We start from the raw sequence: 21,992 nt of genomic DNA, 5'->3' as shown, positions 1-21,992 counted from the left end.
AAATTACGGTGGCGTAATTAACATCAAGGTCCCTTAGCGCCATGGTATTTAACGCCTGCTAAAAGCAGGTGTTAAAAGCACCATGGCGCTAAGGGAACTCGGAGTATGGCGGTAAGGGATTACCGCCACCGCTCTCGTTAGCGGTGGCCGCTATCCCTTACCGCCATACTCGGAATGAGGCCCATAGTCTCCCCTTCAAGGGGGAGAGTTTATTCTGATATAGAGTCTACCCCTTCAAGGGAGGCGGGGGGAGTTATTCTGAAATGGAGTGTCCTCCATAAAGGGGAGGAGTTTATTCTGATACAATGTCTCCCCAATCAAAGAAGAGAGCTTTTTTCTGATGCAGAATATTCCGTTCAAGTGGGGGGAGTTTATTCTGAATAAGAGTCTCCTCCATCAATGGCGGTATTCTGCCCCATGAAGAGGCACAGTTTATTCTGATACAGAGTCACCCCACAAAGGGTGTAAGGGTGTTTATTCCGATAATGTCTCGCCCATTAAGGAGGAGAGATTATGCTGAAACAGATTCTCACCCATGAAGGGGGATAGTTTATTATGATACAGAGGCTCTCCTTTAAAGTGGGGAATGTATTATGATACAGCATCTCCCCCCTCAAGGGGGAGAGCTTATTCTGATAGAGATTCTGTCCCCTCAAGGGGAGGGGATGTTTATTCTGACAATGAGTCTCCCCCATGAAGGGGCATAGTTTGTTATTATACAGAGTCTCCCCTTCAAGGGGAGAGTTTATTTGGATACAGACTCTTCCCCTTCAAGCATGAGAGCGTATTATGATACAAACTCTCCCCCAATTAGGGGCAGAGTTTATTCTGCTATGGAGTCTACTGTTCAAGTTTTAGATTGTATTGTAACACAGGGTCTCTGCTATCAAGGATGGGAGTTTATTTTGATACAGAATTTCCCCCTTCAAGGTTGATAGTGTATTCTCATACAGAGACTCCACCATTAAGGGGGATAGCTTATTCTGATACAGAGTTTCCCATTGAAAGGGGAAGCTTACTCTGGTACAGAGTCTCCCCAATCAAATGGCAGCGTGTAGTCTGCGACATAATTTCCCCATCAAAGTGAGGGGGCTCAGCTATTGAGTCACCCCTTCAAATGGGGGAGTTAATTCTGATACAGAGTATCCCCTTTCAAAGGTAAGGGGTGTTATTCTGATTAAATGTCTCGCCTTCAAGGGGTTCTGCTTTGGAGTCTGCCCTTCAAAGGGGAGAGTTTATTCTGATACAGAGTCTCCCTCTTCAAGGTGGAGACTTTAATCTGATACAGTCTCCCCTTCAAAGGGGAGAGTTTATTCTGATACAGAGTTTCCCCTTCAAGGGGGAGAGTTTATTCGGATACAGAGTCTCCCCCATCAAAGGGGAGAGTTTATTCGGATATGGAGTCTCCCCTTCAAGGGGCGGGGGGTGGGCAGTTTATTCTGATACAGTATTTCCCCTTCAAGGCAGAGAGTTAATTCTGTTGCAGAGTCTCCCTCTTGAAGGAGGAGAATGTATTTTCTTATGGATTCTCCCCTTCAAAGGTGAGAGTTTATGCTGGTACAATGTCTCCCCCTTCAAGGGGGAGAGTCTATGCTGATGCAGAGTTTTCCCTTGAAGGGAGAGCTTATTCTGATACAGAGTTTCCCCTATTAGTTCTATGAGGGTCTCCCTGTCAATCAGGGAGAGTTTATTCTGAAACATAGTCTTCCCAATCAAGGGGGAGATTTAATATTTAATTCTGACACAAAGTCTCTCCTTCAAATGTGGGAGTTTATTCATCCCCATCAAGGGGGGGGGGGCATTATGTTACAGATTCTCTCCCATCAAAAGGCAGAGTTTATTCTGATACTGAGTCGCCCCTTCAAGGGGTAACATTTATTCTGACAAAGTGTCTCCCCCAAGGGGGAGAGATTATGATATGATATGATATTTATAACGTGCCTATTCACAAGTGTTTCAAGGTGCAACAAAGGAAGGGACGGGAAACAGCACGAAGACAGACAGTGATCCTACTAGGCCAGGTGACATTCAGATTATGCAAAAGTAATGGGGGGAGTGCAGGTGAAGGGCAGGGAGCAGGGCAGAACATGGTATAACAGCAAAATAAATAAAGACAAATAATAAATAAAAGTGCAGCCAGCTGGAGGCAAGTGCAGGGGGTAAGTGCAGTCTAAAACTCAAGCGCTAGTAGGGGCTTTAGGGATACAGAAACAGTCCCTGAGTGCAAAGGTTGCCAAGGACGCAGTGCAGTGTGCAACTGGCAGGGAGGGGACTTGGGCAACGAGATCAGAGGGTAGCCAGGTAACCAATGCAGTATCAGATTCAGCCAGGAGATCAGCAGGGGAGAGGAGGAGCGAAATAGAACCAAAGAGAAAGGTCTTGAGATGCTTCCGGAACTGGAGATGGTTCTCCTCAATTTTCAGTGAGGTCGCAGCAGAAATTAGAGATCTACCACCAACTCACTGCTTGGAGAAGCGGCTAGCCCTGAGGGAGTTGGAGATGGATGAGCGAAGAGCGCGAGAAGGAAGATATTTAGGAAGAGAAAGTGGAAGGTATTGAGGCCCCAGCCCCCAGAAGGCCTTGTGGACAATGCAGACGGTTTTTAACTTAATCCTCGCTGCCACTGGGAGCCAGTGCAGAGATTTCAGTCCAGGAGAGATACGATCCCTGGGCTTTATGCCAAACACAAGTCTCACAGTCCTGTTTTGGATGAGTTGCAGAGGGCGCAGGGTAGAGGCAGGCGGATATGCTGATACAGAGTCTCCCTCGTGAAGGGGGATAGTTTATTATGATAGAGAGTTTATTCTTATAGGGGTGCCGGGGGAGTTATTCTGTTACAGAGTGTGAGTGTCCCCTACAATGGGAGAGTTTATTCTGATACATATTCTTCCCCTTCAAGGGGACGGGATGTTTATTCTGATAAAGAATCTCTCCCCATAAAGGGGGAGAGATTATTCTGATAGAGTTTACCTCACGAAGGTGGAGAGTTTGTTATGATACAGATGCTCTCCTTCAAGGGAGAGAGTTTATTTGGATATAAAGTCTCCCCCATTAAAGGGCAGAGTGTATTCTTATGGAGATTCCCAATCAAACGGGAGAGGTTATTCTGATACGGAATCCCCCCTTCAAGTTTTAGTTGGTATTGTGACATTTGGTCTACCCCTCAAGGGTGAGAGTTTATTCTGATACAGAATCTCCCCTTCAATGGGGAGAGTTCATTCTGATACAGATTCTCACCATTCAAAGGGTACTGTTTATTCTGATACAGAGTCTCCCCCATGAAGGGGGGGAGTTTAATTTCATACAGAGACTCCTCTATTAATGGGAGAGCTTATTCTGATACAAAATGTCCCCTTTAAGGGGCAAATTTATCGTGGTAGAGAGTTTCCCCCATCAAATGGTAGAGTGTAGTCTGCTACATAGTCTCCCTATCAAGGGGAGTTTATTCAGATAGCGAGTCTCCCCTTCAAATGGGAGAGTTTATTCTGCTACAGAGTCACCTCTTCAAAGGGGAAGGGGGCTATTCAGATACAGAGTCTCCCCTTCAAAGGGTTCTGCTATGGAGTCTCACCTTCAATGGGGAGAGTTTATTCTGATACAGCGTCTCCTCTTCAAGGGGGAGAGATTATTCTGATACAGACTCTCCCCTTCAAGGCAGCAAGATTTTTTCTGATACAGACTCTTCCTCTTCCAGGGGGAGAGTGTATTCTGACACAGAGCCTCCCCCATCATGGGGGAGATTTTATTCTGATACACAGTTTCCCCTTCTAGTGGGAGAGTTTATTCTGATATAGAGTCTACACCTTCAAGGGGGAGAATGTATTCTGCTATGGAGTCTCCCATTCAAAGGGGAGACTTTACTCTGATACAGAGTCTCCCCCTTCAAGGGGGGACATGTATTCTAATACAGACTCTGTTCCCATCAAGGGGCAGGGTTTATTCTGCTACAGAGTCTCCCCTTCAAGTGGGAGTGTTTATTCTGATGCAAGTCTCCCCTTCAAATGGGAGTGTTTATTCTGCTCCAGAGTCTCCCCTTCAAATAGTTCTGCTATGGAGTCTCCCCTTCAATGGGGAGAGTTTATTCTGATACAGAGTCTCCCCTTCAAGGCAGAGAGTTTATTCTGATACAGACTCCCCCTCTTTAAGGGGGAGAGTGTACTCTGATACAGAGCCTCCCCCATCATGCAGCAGATTTTATTCTGATACAGAGTTTCCCCTTCAAGTGGGAAAAGTTTATTCATGAGGGAGAATGTATTCTGCTATGGAGTCTTCCGCTCAAAGGGAAGAGTTTACTAGGATACGGAGTCTCCCCCTTAACAAGGGGACGTTTATTCTAATACAGACTCTGCCCCATCAAGCGGCAGGGTTTATTCTGATGCAGTGTTTCCCCTTCAAGTGTGAGTTTTTATTCTGATACAGAGTCTCCCCTTCAAGTAGGAGAGCTTATTCTGCTACATAGTCTGCCCTTAAAAGGGGACAAAGGTTATTCTGATACAGGCTCTCCCTCTTCAAGGGGGAGAGTGTATTCTGATACAGAGCCTTCTCCATCATGTTGGAGATTTTATTCTGATACAGAGTTTCCCCTTCAAGTGGGAGAGTTAATTCTGATACAGAGTCTCCCACTTCAAGGGGGAGAATGTATTCTGATATGGAGTCTCCCCCTTCAAAGGTGGATGTTCATTTTAATACAGACTCCTCCTCCTTGAAGAAGAAAATTAAATTCTGCTGCAGAGTCTCCCCTTGAAGTGTGAGCGTTTATTCTGCTACATAGTCTCCCCCTTAAAAGAGGAAAGTTCATTCTGCGACAGAGTATCCCCTTCAATGGGAAGAGGTAATTCTGGTACAGAGTCTCCCCTTCAAGACGGAGAGTTTATTCTGCTACATATTGTCCCACATCAAGTGGGAGAGTGATTTTACTGCAGAGTGTCCCCCTTCAAGGAGTAAGTTTATTTTGCCACTGAGTTTCTCCTTCAAGCAGTAATTTTTATTCTGGTATACAGTCTTCCCCATCAAGGGGTAGAGTGTGTTCCACTACAGTATTGATGGGAATGTGTAGTCTGCCACATTGTCTCCCCTTCAAGGGGGTAGTTTAATCTGATACAGAGTGCCTCATTATATGTTTGCCGGTCCGGGAACTACGTTACCGGTAAGCTAGCCGGTACTGTAGTTCCCGGACCGGCAAACTACGAGTTGTGCTCGAGGGTGCCTTTCTGCCCACCAGGTCGGACCTGGTGGGCAGAAAGGCACCCGCGCGCTCAGCATGTCGGATGCACCGGCACCGTTAAAAAACGATGCCGGTGGATCTGACCTACCTATTCCCATTCAGCACTATGGGGACGAATGGGAAGCATCTTTTTTCTGAACCCGCAAATGGGCCATTACCAGGTCCGGCAGGGCCGTAATGTACCAGTAGTTGCTCATTCGCGGGCGCCGAAAAAAAAATTATACCGGTGGCAGCCGTGCCTGTACTATGCCGATGTCATAATGAGGCCCGAGTCTCCCACAGTAAGGGGGAGAGTTAATTCTGCTACAGAGTCTCTCTCACCAATGGGGAGTATGTATTCTGCTACAGAATCTGCCCCATCAGGGGAGAGTTTATTTTGCTGCCTATACAATGCACATGTGACTAACACTGCACTGGAATCCCTCTACAAAACACACTTACGATTAACACTTGTCATTCTCCTCTGCCTGCAATATGCACATCTGCCGAACACAGCCTCTTTTACTACCGCTTACAAAGACGCAAGTGTGGTTCTCACTACTTTGGCATTCTCCCCCATTGACAAAACATTCATCTGTGTTATACTGCCATGTCCTTCTCCTGCTACAAAATGCATGTATGACGAATATTGCCTTGGTGTTCTCCCCCACCTTCAAAACGCATGTACGTCAAACACTGCCTTGCCATCTTCATCCACCTACAGATTAAACATGGCTGTCTCTGTGTTGGCCTTCTTCTCTGCTTACAAAATGCACAAATACCTGCCACTGCCTTGGCTCCTCTCTCGACAAAATACGTGTGAGGTTCCCCCTTACTTTACATGCTCTCCCCCCTACAAAATGCACATGTTTCTAAGACTGCATGGCTCTATCTAATTTGGTGCACTTCCCCACCACCCATTTTTTATCTGCGTCCAAACACCCACAAAATTCGTCCATATTTCAATGTAATACCAGTCTAACCTCTCGTATAATGAATCCTAACTGCACACATTTTCTTCCCCAACTAACCAGAGTTCTGTGGTATTGTTTCTGCCTCTTCAAACAACAACCACCAGCTGTGCCGAGTGCCTACTTGCCTGCCTTTATATAGGTGCAAGATCGTACCTCATAACTGGAGTCTCAACATAGGTTTTGAAAGTTTAATCTGGCATATTCTGGAGGGTTTACTCCCACACACCTAGAGGACTGGTATACACATTGCTTTCCTAAATACATTTTCTATGTTAATCTTTCCATCTCGGTCCAATCAATGTCCACTTTTCTCCCAACCGGCCACAGTGCCAGCACAGCACTAGTAATGCAGTGATGCTTACTTTCACTCCTGTAACTTCTACTGCTGATTCTCTGTAAAGTAAGACTAGCTATGCAACATCTGGTGAAACTAGACAATCTTAGAACAGAGGTTCTAATCACCACACAGCGTCCTGAGTACCGGCCAACCACTCCAGGATCGCCCCTTTCCATCCCTTTCCAATGAAAGCATGAGCACTCAATTTGTTGGTGACCTTTAATTTCTCAGTCACATTCATTTTGGGCTCCCCTTCTTTCTACTTGAAACGTCCCAAAGGTCCTCCATCACCTTAAATTTCCTTTTTAAAGAGGACTGTGTTAAATGTCCACATGTCATCTAGGTTAGAATATGGCAACATGATCTACTTGGGACTCCAACATTCCTTTTCTGCAGGTTTCGCATTCAAGTGCAACACAAAGTAAATTATTTGTGGTTACTTGGAGATATGTAGTGCCCCTTTCCTCCTGTCAATACTCCAGGTGGGGTTACTCGAGTGTGCATGAGCTTGGGAAGTGACCCATGAGGATTTTGCTTGCTATGTATGTCATTGAGATAAGGCATATAGAGAAGTGGGGGCATCAGAGGCATGCTTGAGTCAGCCAAGTGTCTTGAATATCCAGGATGACTAACAGAAAGAAAATCTGGCATCTGGTAGTGTAAGAAGAGAACAAACCAAACACTTGACTGAGGGCTCGCAGTGGGGGTGGGCGTTCATTCATATGCCTTTTTCTATTGTGGGGAGAGGCCCCACTTTCAGATGCTGACTGAATGGCTTATCTTTCTAGATCATCCCTGGAAGATTGCGTACACAGGCTCATGAAGAGAGTTCAATAAAGTCCATAGGTAATGAGATCCTGACTATAACGGTGCCCTCACACAAGCCCACATGGCTTGATTTGAGAACCTGATTGGCCCAAGGATCAAGGATAGATATAGACAATGTCACTGGGGAGAGAAAGGTCTGAACTGGAGTAGGAATGTTTTTTCTAGTTAGAGGCTTCAAGGATCTTCTCGTCAAAGGATGCAGAGGAAGAATGTATGTTAGAAATTGTCAGATGGCTACACAATCTTTCTGCATCAGTTTTTGAGTGAGTGCATATATTTCAGAGCGTGGTCTCACCGATACAGTCCTATGTATCATTCTCTGTGATTATGGGATGTCATCAACTGGAGGAGACTTATAAATTCCTCTGGCTCAGGTCATATTTATTGAAGCAGAGACTGTAAATGCAGGCTCTCATAACTCATACAATATGGTTTGCCTTTAGGAAGGGAGGTGGATTTTCTATTTACTGACCATAGAGGAATCTTAAAACGGGTGTAGACACTCTAAACTTGGAAATGTTTGAAGACTTGGAGAACCTAATCAGGAACAGGTTTGGGGTGGGGGTTTAAAAGAACTTCAAGTTGCACGAGCAGAAGAACACCTTGCTATTTAAACACTACAAAGTGAAACCACATGTGGTTCTCTAGCTGAGTTTGTCAATTTACTTTACCCACTATTTAAGCAATGTTTTAACTTCACCACAAAAACTACAAAACAAGTATTGCTAATACTGCGGTGCTCTAATAGCCTTTTAGACCACGGGAGTTGTCTTTATTGCTTGGGATGCTGACCCTTCCCCAACATGGGGGCAGGTCAGTATCCTGCGATAATGATCTCTCCCTATCGAGAAGGCTATATTGCTACGAATAGACCATGCGCACCTCTGGAATCAGCTACAAACTGTGGCTAATGTGGAAACATTTCACTGTACTTTTCCGTAGCCCTTTCCCACTGCTGAATGCACAAAAGCACCCCCCAGGGAAAAAGGACAACACATCTAGGGACTAACACTGCAGGATACACCACTCATGTGGCAGCTGCCACATTTGAGGTCCACCCTCCAAAAGCTCGGCTGGCTCTTAGTGTAAACTTGCACAACCTCACCACTTCAAGAGTAAAACCCTTTCAATTTCCTCTACATACCTGCATACCCACACCATGTTGCTTTGTATCTCTTTATTACTTTCCAATCAACCCTCGCTCAGCCTGAATTGACTAGTTCTCTGCTCCATGCCCTACTACCCTTTGAGCTCCACCAGAGTTGTGCTCATTTACATTACTCGTGTCTCCCTGCACCCTCTACACTGTCACCCTACACCCCCCTTAATCAGTGGGTTCCATGACTTCTATCGTACTCAAAGAATGACCCAACGTTCACTTAAGTCTGAACTTCCACTGCCTTTCTCTAAATCATCTTCTTGTGGGTGATCAATATAGCCTGTTTCCTATTCCTATGCTCAATATGATGTCTTAATCATGAGCATCGCTTTTGTAAAAAAAGCCCTGCAAACTAAATGACTTCAAAACGTACTGCATGAACATTTCTAAGTCACTATTGTTTATTGTTTGTCTTGTGAAACATTTTGAATCATTTCATGCAGACAAATCTTTGAAGCAACCATCTGGTGTTATTTGAGTTCTCATTAAAAACAAAACATTGGGGACCACTCTGACGTGCAGGTTTTTAGCTACTTTTCAATAGCAGACAGGATGAGGTGCAATTTGCAAAACCATCCGATCTGATTAACTGTATATATTAAGGTACAGATCAGAAAAAAATCGGGGTGAGAAAAAGGGCAGGGCACAAGCAATTATTTTGCTGTAGATGTAGTACTTTCTGTTCTGAACTCCTTTCTCTATCAGCATGCCTTTGAAACGGTTACGTCAAGATGTATTTTTCAATCATTTGGATGAACAGACAGTAAATATAGAAATCAGATCTTACTAGACACAGTGAAAGGATAGGTGTATATATTCCCTGCCCCTACACTTAGCAAGTACAGCATCCTAACTGTACTTCTGAACTGTGCAGCTCACAGACGGCATTGCATTGTATCCATTTTGGCGGACTGGTTAACCCTACTTCCCTCCAGTGAGTCCTCACCCAGGGCTTCAGGATAATCGCAAATTGACAAATTGTGCGGACTCCATGGGAATGGGGACTTGCAGAATTCAGCCTCTGGAATTCCCGGGTCACTGTGGTCGTAATGCCACAGTGATTCCAGGTATCAGGGAGGTGGAATGGTAATATGGGTCCAGCGGTAACCTGCCGGTTTTTCCGGCACGATTACAGCCGGACTCGTAATGAGGTCCCTTGTGTTCTCCATTTGACTATCCGTGCACAATGGACTGGGTGGGAGCCACTAGTTGGGTACAGTTCCACTGATTATATTACTGTGCTGTACTGTGGCAGTGTCGCTACCGGCAACCTCGCACAAAATCCCAGTGTTTTGATACATTTTGTCATGCTTTCTGCTTGTCCTGGGGACTATAGGATGATTTAATTGGGTGACATCCAATTTGGGGGAATTTTCCACCCACCAAAACTCAGGCATGTGCAGTTTGTATTTATGTAACAAAGTTCTTTTTATCAACCTTGGAGATGCCAATCTAACAGTATCAATCCCCTACAGCCTCCCTCCTCTTTTGGAACAGGAAATACACAGGTCTGCCCAGAAGGTCTATTTCTTAAGAATAGACATCATCAAACCAATTTAAAATATAGTCAAATATACATTCCTCAATCCCTATGAATTCCAAAAGAGAATGGTTACCACCATGATGAATGATCAAAACACTTGTCAATTCAATTGAATATGTTGCATTTAACTTTGAAATATACATTTGTGAAAGCACCCTTGTCACCATATGAACATTGGTTTACCCTTTAGGCACATTCACCATGGGTTGAAAAGTGAATGAGGGTTAAGAACAAAGCTTTCTTTTAGAGAAAACTAAATTAAATCAAAACATCCCAGCCTATCTTAATCGTTCTACTTTTCATTTATTAAAAACAGGTACCTCCTTTTTCCAAATAGATATGTCAGTGTTTCAAGCAGCACTTTAGAAACTCAATTTAAAGAAATGCTATTTGACATTCGCTGAAAAAAAGAAAAACATCTATTTAAGTATCTTGGCTAAATTCCTTTCAATTGTGTTTTAAATGCATTAATGTTTAGGATTTGCACATTTGTCATTTTTCAATGGGCAATTTAAAGTGGGAAAAACAGGTGTCAGTTAATAACCCTTTCCCTTTTTCCTTGCCTGGTTCACAGCCAATAACAGGAATATGCTCGGTGATATGACCATGGAATGACTTCAATTACAATATTTTCCTAGGCATGTGCAAAGTGAGATATTATTTGGCTGCCAGTCTGTACTTGGCTCTTGCACAGAAAGGGGATCATGCATCTCCCAATATACACACCATTTGGGCTTATTTTATCAAATCTGAAGTTTCTGAACTATTCACTAATTTCCCAGGATATACAGTCCATTGCTATATTTAATTTATTCCCCTTTAGAGCATACCTCACCTTAGAATTATATTTTCCCTTGGCATTATACTCACATAGAAATTAATTTTCGCTGCCTCACAGAAAGGTGGGTACCATCTGAAAGACTGGTTTAATCCACCCCCTCTAGGAAGAGGTGGGCATCAGTCAGCAAGATGAGTCAGCTTCCCTTAGCAGCCTGCTTTCTCTCATTCTGCATTCAGCCTGTGTGCTTTCTTTCCCACTGAGGAAGGCCTGGGGTTGCACTCCAAGGGAGCCCCTCTCACAATTGTCTGCCAGTAATTCAAAATGAGTCCAAGGGAAATCAAGCTACACTATTCTCTGTTCTGCTGTTGTCAATTCTTATTTCTGTCCCATCTACCAGTCAGTCTGTCGGTCCACTGAAATCTGGTGTTTGGTGTTTGTGAGTTAAAGACCACTCCCTTTATAGGTGTTCATCATTTCCCTATTTTAATTGGTGAGTCTGTTTGATTGGACAGGGTTCCCAACGTGACATTACACTAAACCATTCCTTTTGTGCTTATTGGGCATATTAATGAAGAGGACAGCCCATTTGGAGTAACATTCTAACCAAGTTTCTAAAGCAATATGCCCCACACATGTGATTAAGGGAGTAATTCATAGAATTAGGCGCACAAGTGGTGCACGCGGCTGGCGCACAGAGTGTGCGTGTGGCAGTCTGAGCCAGCCGCATGCGCCAAAACCCATTTTGGCGCACAGCGTATTTGTGAATTTATACATCCATAAACAGCCATGGTGCAAAGTGGCACAGCAACCCTGCAGCAGCGCCAGTTACGCCCCCACCGTAACCCGTACCCCAAAAACATCTCACAAATCCAGTACATGGTGCACACAGCTCCCCAACCACGAAAACGGGTGTAAAACTCCATGCGCACCCCTCTGAATACATGTACCCCGCTCGCGTCAGGCCAATCGCGTGTGAAACTCCATGCGCACCCCTCTGAATACACATACCCCGCTCGTGCCAGAACAATCGCGTGTCAAACTCCACCTGCACCCCTAGGAATACACGTACCCCGCTCGCGTCAGGCCAATCGCGTGTAACACTCCACACGCACCCCTCTGAATACATGTACCCCGCTCACGTCAAGTAAAATGCGTGGAAAAAGTCCCCCCTGTGGTGTCGGCTGCCTGCGGGTCATGGTCATGGAGGATGGGCTGCCTGCGGGGCATGGTCATGGTGGATGGACTGCCTGCGGGGCACGGGGAGGGTGGAGGGGCTGCCTTCAGAGCATGGGGAGGGTGAAAGGGCTGCCTGCATTTATTCCAGGGGTGTGCGTGCAATCCCACACGCGATAGGCCTGGCGCGAGCGGGGTACGTGTATTCCAGGAGTGAGCGTGCAATTCCACACACGATAGGCCTGACGCGAGTAGGGTACGTGTATTCCTAGGGGTGCGTGGGAGATTGACACGCGATTGTGCAGTGTCGGCCCTCCCGGGTTTGCCCTTCTCCCCCTCCCCATGTCCTGCAGGCAGCGCATCCACCCTCCGCATGCCCTGGAGGCAGCCTATCCACCCTCCCCATGCCCCACAGGAAGCCCATCCACCCTCCCCATGCCCTGCAGGCAGCCCATCCACTCTCCCCATGCCCCAGAGGCAGCCCATCCACCCTCCCCATGCCCCGCAGGCAGCCCATCAACCCTGAACATGACCTGCAGGCAGGCCAAATGGCACCATGCACTTGGGAGCCCCGACTTACGTCCCCACCCCAAGCCCAGTGACGGGCACCTGCCAACAGGCCCCGACTTATGTCCCCACCCCACCCCCAGTGACGGGCACCTGCCAGCAGGCCCCGACTTATGTCCCCACCCCCAGTGACGGGCACCTGCTAGCAGGCCCCGACTTATGTCCCACCCCACCCCCAGTGACGGGCACCTGCCAGCAGACCCCGAATTATGTCCCTCACCCAACACATCATCGCAATCCAGATCCATGGCCCTTATGGCCACCCAAATCCCACCCCACGCCACCCCAGTCCAAACACCCAACCAAGCATTCCATCCACTCCACATTGAAATCCCTGTGTCATGATAGAACCCAAATAACCAGTATGCGCATGAGTACAAGTCTGTCAGACCCACACAATGGCGACACATGACTGAGAAAACCCACATTGCGACATGCACGAAACCAGTGAGAGAAGACCACACAAATGAAGTAAAACATAAAAATGTATTATACACAAAAATGAATGAATGAAATGAAATTACACAAGAAAGAAATGATAAATAAAAGGATGTCCGAAATGAAGTAAACAATATTAATGGTGAAATCAATAAAATGCAAAGAAAAATGCCTCCAAAGTGTCCGTCCATAACACCAAATCCAAAGTCAAAATAAAAACAAAACCATTCCTCCATGATAAAAATAATATGTAAAATCAGGTCCATAACTACATACAATGTAAAAATCAAGTGTCCATGTGCCCAACAATCCAAAGGAAACCTAAGAAAAAACCTACCTAATAAATAACTATTTACAAAAAGGCGGAGCATAGTCCATGCGCCCCAAAGGAAAAAATAAATAAAGGAAACCTACAACTACATAACTATTTACAAAGGTGGCGGGCTAGTCCCACGGCTCACTGTTTGATGTTCCGGCCCAGGGCATCATCGAACTCCACGTCGATGTTCCGGAGGCGGGCCTGTTCCCTGGCCTCGAGGTCTTGCAGGAATATAGCCATGGAATCCCTCAACTCCCTATGAGTTCCCTCGAGGCGCTCCACCCGCCTCAAAGCCCGGTGCATGGAGTTCTCCACCCTGACCATCCTGAGCCGTGCCCTCTCTGCCCGCCGCCTCTCCACATCTATTTGCCGGCCCAACCGCTGCCACACGGAAGACACTCCCAGTCCGGGGTCCTCCCTCCCCTCGGCCGATGCCTTCCCCCAGGGTGTTGATCCCCCGAGCATGATGCCTCCCACGCTGAGCCTGCTGCTGCCTCTGACGCAACTGCCTCTGCCGCCACAACGGCATCCGGGGTGATGAAATCCCCCAGCGCCATTGTGCACGTGCCCTGCCCGATGATGCCGGCACATCCTCCACCCGCTGGGGTCCAGTTGGTGGGGTGGCCACCCCTGCTGGACCTCCGACTCCCGACTGCAGCAGGGATGGGATCTCCACCTGGCTGGCTGTGTTGGTTGGTCAACAGGGGGCCCTTATGGAATCTGGGCAGGAAAATGGCACGGAGAACGACTCTCGTACAGTGTGTACAGAGGAGGAGAGGGCCGCAAGAGTGGCTGACACATGGAGGAAACCCCCGACCACAGTCCCTCCCAACTGGGCCACGTTGGCACACAGCTCTTCGTGATGACGTGTGTGGTCCCCCCAGGAAGCACGCACGTCATCACGAATGTCAGGTGTGCGCAACGCGACCCCAATCAGGAAGGACTCAATCCTGTCACGGGTCCCCTCATCCGCAGGAAGTGGAGTCCCAGATTGCGTGGAATTCCCCCCTACCTGCGGACGGGCCTGGACGGGGAATGGTGATGCAGTCACAGTGTCAGGGACAGTGACATGCACAGGCCCCTCTGCGGCGACCTGTGCTGCCTCCTGCTCCTGCCCCTGGACTGCACCACTTGCACCAGTGGTACCACCCCCATCAGGCCCCATGTGCGGCTCAGTAGCGATCTCCTCCGCACACACCACCGACCTGGATTGCTCCGCACCGTCTTCTGCCGTCGCAAGGCCCTGTGGGGGCTCCCCGCCCCTTCCGCTGCAGCTGTAGTGGCGGATGCAGCACCAGTCCCCTGATGGAATTTCCTGGGAGCATGACTGGGCCTTGAGTTGCCATCCGGTGGAGGCATCCCTGCCGCTTTCCTCCACAGCGCTGTCTCTGCTCTCTTCTTCACTTGCTGCTGTGTAAAGGGAGACATTGAACACAAGCATCAGGTTACTGTACAATAGTCGCCTAGACAGGAAGCAATAGCACATGAGTGGCACTGTCAAACGTCACTTCCATCATGTCCCTCCACAACACATAGGTCAGTGCAGGCAACACACATGCAGAAACAGGCATGGCACATGCAACAAACATGTGCATACATGTCCAAGGCACCATAGTAACATCCAATGTTGGGCTGAAACTCACATGCCTCATGGGACATGGTGATCACATGCACACACATCACCGGAGGGTCATGCATCTGGCCCTGTACACTCCCAGACACAGTGGATTCAAGAATGACTAGGCTGTATCAGTGATTCAACACATCGTCACGGACATGTGTCATGCATCCATGGTGCACACACTACTCAGACACACGGACATGTACACCATGCATGTCCATGACAGCAGCACACATCTATCACACCACAAACATGTCAAGTTACAGACACAGGCATGCATACATGTGTGCATTCCACATGCCGTTGCGCATGATGCATTGTAACACATACACCATCCATGTGGGTCACGCCTGAATGGACTCACATGCAGCACCATCATGTCACTGCACACACACATCCATACATGACCCATGTCACACATGCAGCCAAGTAGCTAACCACCAACACACTGCAACATGCACTGTTTGAAAGGTGAATGCATGGCCATTTACCGCTCGACTCCAGACGGGCCTGCATCCTGAGGATCTGGTGGTGAAGCTGTGGTTGAATGCACTCCAGGGAGGAAAGTGGGGCCCTTGCGCCCCACTGCTTTCGCTGCCTCCAAGAGGCGCCGGGCCTTATTGATGGTCCTGGACTTGTAGTCCTCCCAGCGCTTCTGGACGTGTTTGATGTCGCGGGGTGCCACCCCCTCCGCGTAGATGGCACCCACTATGTCCTTCCAGATCCTATTCCGTCCTTCCTTGTGGAAGAGGGCATCATAATGCCCCAGAACTTGCTCCACCAGGATACCAACTTCCTTTTCACTGAAGCTGGTAGCCCTCTGCCTCTCTGCTAGGGGGTTGCCACTGGTACCGGAAGGTGTTTTGTCGGACATGGCAACCCCTGAGGCAGGTGTGGGTGGGCAACTGTGTCCTGGGGCTGGGCGGTGGAGTGATGGAACACCAGTCGGGAGTCTTCTGTTCCAGCAGGGGTGGTCACAGCAACTGGACCCCTGCAGATGGCAGATGTGCAGGCACCAAATGGCACGGCGCAGTGGCAGCAGGCAGGCAGGCAGCAGCAGATGGCTCATGGGAGGCTGCTCGGGGTTCTGGGGGGCAGTAATTCGGCTTTCTGGGCAGGAGCATGGTCTTCCATGTGTTGTCGCGTGGCCAGCTTGATACGGAGTGATTTGGCACGTGAAAAACAGCACGTTTGCGTGAATTCCGAGGAAAGGCCCTTGGTGCGTGAGCACGTAGGTGACGTAATGTGCACGCGGGCGTTTCCCTGGGTTTCAACCCTGGGTTTCAACCAGGGTTGAAGGTCCCACGTGGGTTTCCATCGCTCTGTACGTGCTTTTCGTGGAAGCGGTGCGTGTGTTTTCCAGACATTGGGGTTCAAACGCAATTTCTTCACAGCGGCTACAGTGCATACTTCTTCTTTTGGCGTGGGTGTTGGCTATGCATTCTTCTTCTACACGCAAGAGTCGCACATGCTATTTTTCCCAATGCGGGTGTCCCTGTTAGTCGCGTATCCCTTTATTGTGGGATTACTAGCCTGTGTGTTGATCACGTATATATTTTTTGTGTTCCTGTGTGTGTATTTTTTTACACACACGTGGGCTACAGGGGTCGCTTGTCTCTTTTTTTTGCTTTTTTGGGATGCCTGAGCGTTGCATGACACGTCATTTCTCCTAGGGGGCCACAGACTGGGACATTCATCGTAGGTGTATAAACGTGTTTGTTGTTTGCGCACACGTTTCTAATGCGCAGGGACGCTACCGCCTGCCTTCGTGTGGCAGACGTGTTTAGGCCTGTGCGTGTCTTTGGGCGTGCGTGGGTTTCCCCTATTCGACTCCATGAATACGTGTAATTTGCGTGCGTGTGGGCGTTTCGTGTACTTCCCAGCAGTACTTCCCCAGTTACACCCTTATTTCCACGCGTTGTTCCCGATTCCGCGCATTCCGCCTCGTGTTCCGCCCCCATTTTTGGTGCGTGCTAACGTTGTGTGCTTTCGCTGTGCGCGTCACGCATGGTGTTCTGGATGTTGCAATGATGTGTGCGCCCGTGTGCGCCACGCACAGATTTGGCGTACATCCCTTGGAAAACACGCGCAGGCCCTTCCATGAATCGCACACGTGTGCTTGCTTTTTCACGGTTGAGCCAGCTTGTGCCACGATTTTCGGTGCACATTTGTTCCATGAATCAGCCCCTAATATACTAATTCAGTTCCCACATTGCTATCTCACTCACTGAAATGATGCTGCTATCATCTCAACATGACATGTGATGTGCGGGTGAAAGATGTTTGCATTTTCTTCTCTGATACGTTCACTCAAATATTCCATTCCCCTCTCAAAAAATTTACATAGTTAAATGATTACCATAAAAATATCAATTTACATTCAACTGATAGAGTTTTTCACTCTGAGCAATAAAGAAATAAAAGTAAGTTGCTGTCAAAAGGTGTTCAGGAAAATATAATCCCATGTGTAATTTTCAAAGAGTTTCCTTATTTAACAAACTATTAAATAGTCGTTCCATTCCCTGGTCTCCAACAGTCATATGGTGTCAGTCCTCTGAGGCTTCAGAGTAGAGCCAGTTATGACCTCTTGAAAGGCCTAGTTGCCGTGGCACTATTTTCAGAAGGTTCTCTGCCTCTTAATATACCAGTTGGCTGTCACAAATGCCAGACTTCATGTCTTGCAAGCGAGACTAGCATCCTTTAGTGCAGAGCCTGTTTTAAGAGAGTTCCTGCTAACCTGGGCGAATCCACTGTGGGAACAGGTTTCAGAATACATTTCTGTATTTTTAGGGATTTCTTGGTACACCCAGTGACAAACAGAAACTGTTAATGGACCTCATTTGTTTTATTACCAAGGCCTGTTTTTCACAACAAAGGGAGTATTTGATCCTTTGATGCAAGGACTCTGTCATAATGTGTATAGCCCAGTCTCCAGGGTCTTGATTTCATTTCTATTGGGAGAACATGTAAACATGTAAAACTGTAACATATAAAGTCACTTTTCTTTTCTACATTATAATGTGTTCTTAACATCTCTGCAGGTTTCTTTCTATAAGGCTGTTTCTCAGTCCACTAAAAAAGAAAGAGGAAGTCATGAATGCTTCAATTCAATGTTCACTAGGTTGTAAAATGCTGTGCGTTTACACCCAAGACTAAATGTTCTCCATTTAATACAGATTGCTGTTTACTATCACGTAACTAAAAAGATTCATTTTGGGCCTTGTCATTTACTGTGAACAAATACACTTTTGTTATAGTTGGTCTGCTCCCATCACAACATTTGCTTGCATGTGTTTCTTTCAAATGATTAGTGCTGAATGCAGTTCATATATTTATTTTTCAACATGGAATTTTCATGTTCTCTTTTTCGGCTTTATAGATTTCCATACAAGAAAAAGGGAAGCAGAGCCAAGACCATTTCCGATTGGATTACTGAATTAAGCCTGACCAGCATCCATTTGAGAGTGAAAGCCCAAAATGAAGCTTGGCAAGATGTAAATATGAGGACTTTTTGGACTAATGTTTGATTCTCCACTTAGATGACTATGCTTGTGCTCTCAAGGGAGTTTCGACTTCTCAGGTAGCAAATAGGTACTGCTGGTTTAGCAAGGGTATAACCCTACTAAACAGGTAGGTCTTTCAGAATATTGCAGCCCTTTCCAGTTTATCAAAGATCAGTGTAAAGCTTGCTTAAAAGTAGGGCGACAGAAATAGACCTCAGAGAAGCTTGGTGCCATAGTCAACACTTACTCTCTCTGAAGTGGTACAGAAAGTACACAGTAGCTGAACAGAAAAAAGTTATATTTAAAATAAAGCTTCGGGAGCAAAGGCAGATAATGCTGATGATCAGGTTAAATGTGTTGCCTCTGAAGGCCGGTATGGCATGGATGGACACCACTAAACATGTTCATATGGGGCCGGCTGCGTTGACGATATAGAGAATGTTTTACTGATTTGCAAGATATTTTTTGACTTGAGGAGGAAATGGCTATGTTCACATTTTAGAATGAATGATATACGGGTGTGTTCAATGCTGTGTCAATCATTATTAATTATCATGATGGTATTTTGATTAAAATGTGTCAGAATATATTAAAGCTATTTTCAGCCATTGGCAAAGAAATACTGTATGGAGTGTATTAATGGAATATTATTCCAAAATAAACTTTTGAACTGAAATGTGGGGATTTCACAGTGGTTTGTGTCTGCCAACGTTTGAATGAATGTAACCCTTTAATTAGGAGCTGTTATGATGTTTAGATCCCCCATTTCCTATTTAATTCAAGGGGTGACCCCTGCAAGACAAGTTCCAAAGTCAAGAATGAAAACCCAACCTGAGTATGAGCATGCAGAAGTTCTTCTAAAATGGTAACTCTTTCAGATGGTGTCTGAGAGTGAAGCTCTAACCCTGTGTCTTCACTTGAGAATTCCTGAATGTTCAGGGAAAGATCCCAGGGCCAGCCTAGTTGCAGGCTCTCTCAGTAAAAGACCAAAATATAGACAGGTAATTACTATAGGCTTATATGGTTTAGGGGGTTGACATGGCAATTGAAACAAGAAGGAATGAACGTAAAACAGCAGAGGAAAGACAAATAGGATTTAACACATCGAAAAGGGGTATGCAAACTAAAAAGGGACAAATTAGCCGAAAGCAACAGATTACAGCTAAAAGATGTGAAGTAAATATGTTATATTATGTTATGTTAACAGAATTTGTAGTGCATACTGTCACCCAAGGGTATCATGGCACTAGGATGAGTAAAGATAAAGCAGAGGAATCTAATTAGAACTGGAGGGTTTTCAAAACATGTCTGAATTCCAGATGGTTAACAGTACATCTCAGAGACAGAGGCAGCGTATTCCACAATTTTGCTGCTGCCACTGCCGCTGAGAAAGCACATCCTAACACGACAGAAAGAAGCAATAGTAAGCAGACAAGCGGAGGAAGAGCGCGAGTTGGCTGCTAATGGAGAAATTTGCCCTGAAGATAACTAACAACGAGACCATAAAAGGCCTGATGCACCAGGCAAAGAGACTTGAATTAAATGTGCTTAGCCACCGGCAGCCAGTGAAGGGAGCGAAGAACCAGCATTATATGATTCCCATAAGAGATATTCATGGCTACCCTAGCCGCCAGGTTCTGCAATAGCTGAAGCCGATGGATTAGGCTCTTAGGCTGGGCATGATAGAGCACATTATAATAATCAATGCGACTTAATACCGCGGCGGCGACCACCGGTGACCAAACCTTCAGGGGAGCAGAGGAAATACCTTCCTAAGAATCCTCAGATGGTAGTGTCCACCTTTGCAGGCACCTGGGCACTCATAGAAAGTGTGGCAGAGAAAACAACACCCATGTTCTTGACCGTTGCCACCGGTGCTGCAAAGGCACCCAATGCCAGGGGCCAAAAGGCTGGGTCCACGGTGAAGGAAACGGGGGGCGCCAACCACAAGAACCTCTGTCTTGTCACTATTAAGCGTTAGCCAATTCCCATGCATCCATTTTCTGGACGGCTGCCAGGCAGCCACCTCAGCCTGGTCGAGATCTAAGCGCACTAGGATCTGGGTGTCGTCAGCTTAAGTATAGCATCGGAAGCCTTAAGGAATGAATGAGAATCAGAAGAGGCTGCATATAAATGTTGAACAACATTGGTGACAAGGCAGAGCCATGGGGGATACCACAGACAATGTAAAACAATTCTGAGAGCGAGGGGGGAAGAGAGCGCGTCTGACTACGCTCCGCCAGAAAGGAAGTGAACCAGGCAAGAACTGAACCCACCAGGCCAATCTTAATCACTAAATATATGTCATGCAGAGAAGGAAAAATTAGCCATTTCGACCAGGAGGTATGTGGAGAAAAGGGTAGACTTATTTTATTGCAATGGATTACAATACTCATAATCAAAAATGTTATTTTGCATCAGAGATGGATTTACCAATGTTTTCACCCAAGGCATAGATATTACAGAACAGTTCCAACAATTCTAGGAAACTTTGTGTGAAAGAAAAGACACGGGGGAAGACATCTCATTATTTATGTCTGGTTTGAAAATACCACACTTAAATACAGAAAGCTGAACAAATACATGAGCAAAATATTAAGGAACAGGATGTTGTGCACACTATAAACAAATAAGTACAGAAATCCTACAGAATCTTCTAATAGAATTATATTGAAGCTTTAAAAAAGACATTGGACCTCATTACAAGTTCGGCGGTGAGTACAGTGGTCATTTTGCTGACAGAATTACTGTTATGCCTGTGGTGTCTGGAGGCATTACCGCCACATTACAAGCTGACGGAACTGCACGCAGACCATGGATGATAATGGTAATTGCATCAGTTGGAATTACTGATGGAAAGCAACATATATATTGTGGAATTAGCATTACCACTGGGCAAATTGGTAGAAATTCCGCTGTCTGAATTACCGCCCAGCAGAAATAGCATCATGCAGGAAATGGGAAATCTAGCGGCAGTCCTCTTAACATATACAATCCATCCGGCATCTCCCATTTCCTATGTGCATCCGAACACAGAAGTGGAGGCAAAAATGTCCCAGGAGCTATTTGTGGGAAGGCACAAAACATCGGCCCAGAGGAAGTCTGCCCTCTGTGCCTCAATATAGGACAAGGTGGCGGCACTGGCCACAGTCACACATGACAGCAAGAACTGCCATAAGAGTTTGAATGACATCAAGGCAGGATCTGCTGCCTCCTTTCAACACACCATTGTGAGACAGCTGCCACAAGAGGCGGTTCTGTAGAGCCCCTTGCCTTCACATCAGGGGAGGAAAACACCAGCAACATCCTCCACATGGAAGGCATAGAGTGTGTGGGATGAGCCGAAGTTGGAGCCAGCAAAGTGAGGCTGGTGAGTATGAATGTCAAGTCTCCCATGACAATGCACTGCTCAAATCCCTATCCCATGCATGTGTACCCCAGCATAGAAGGGCACAATGTACAAGGGAAAGCCATACCAAAAGCAATGTGGACCATGGCATTACAACAACATGCTTGTTCAGAGGAAGGTGGAACACTGTGCAAATA

This window comes from Ambystoma mexicanum, chromosome 7p (assembly GCF_040938575.1).
Source record: "Ambystoma mexicanum isolate Mex_15411 chromosome 7p, UKY_AmexF1_1, whole genome shotgun sequence".
NCBI lineage: Eukaryota > Metazoa > Chordata > Amphibia > Caudata > Ambystomatidae > Ambystoma > Ambystoma mexicanum.
This window is presented reverse-complemented; position numbering follows the sequence as displayed.